Source organism: Sinocyclocheilus anshuiensis, unplaced genomic scaffold, assembly GCF_001515605.1.
Source record: "Sinocyclocheilus anshuiensis isolate Anshui unplaced genomic scaffold, SAMN03320099.WGS_v1.1 scaffold1955, whole genome shotgun sequence".
Lineage (NCBI taxonomy): Eukaryota > Metazoa > Chordata > Actinopteri > Cypriniformes > Cyprinidae > Sinocyclocheilus > Sinocyclocheilus anshuiensis.
Window position 1 is genome coordinate 223106 of NW_015554054.1, and position 1087 is coordinate 224192.

Genomic DNA, 1087 nt, shown 5'->3' on the forward strand with positions numbered 1-1087 from the left:
AGAGGTTTTGACTGTCAGACAAATTGCCACTGTAGGGGCATGGAAAAATACACCAACACTGCCAGTAATGAACTTCAATGCGCGTATATTACGTGTGTATATAAATATATACACTACCTCAGTGAATCAAAAGTGAACACAACAACCAGTGTAGTATGATTCCTGAAAGAATGACTCTTATTAGGACTCTCTCTATTGAATCAAAAACATACAGCAGCATCAGTGTAGTCTGATTCCTGAAACGAATTAATCTTATAATCTGGTTCTTTTTAGTGAATCAAATGCATACATTGCAACAGTGTTGCCAAGTCCGTGGTTTTCCTGTTTTACTTTTTTAGTCCACGGGCTAAACGCATTACAAGTAACGCGAGTTACGTAATCAGATTACCTTTTTCAAGTAACTAGTAACGTAACGCATTACTTTTTAATTGACAGCTCTCCTGTCCCCATGTTGAGAGAAATCAGAAGATGTTACTGTAGTTCTAAACCACGGGTTGACGCAAAATACCCCACCCCGGCCCGGAACGCAATTTCGACTGCGGTGGAACCCCAGAAAGGAGGTTTTGACCTCCCCGGAATGTGATTGGGCTAGTTTTGAATACCAGTTGGGCTGGTTTTGTTACTCAGACCTGGCAACCCTGCATTGCAACATATGTGCAAATTATGCACATCATGATTTATTTTGACTGTAGTATTTTATAAAATTAAATTAAATATGCTACTGCAATTTTTTATTGTTTAGCTTGTTTTATTAAGTATTAATTATTGAATGTATCGTTAAGTCCAGTTACTGGATTGCATTTATTTTGCATCTAAAAAGTACGTTTATAAGTATTATTTTAAATCGATTTATTGATCAATTTGTATTTATTGTTCTGTTTATTAATGCAATTTTAATCTTTTTTTAATGCTTATTAGCTCTATTTAACTTTTTGAGAGTCAGAAAGGCATTTTATAAATTTAAAATGTATTATTATTATTATTCTTATTCCCTCAAGTACTAAAAGAATCGTTAATGCACCTGTTAAGGACTTACAGAGTAATCTGAAACGGAACCATTAATGCCAGTCTTTAACCGTAGTAAAAT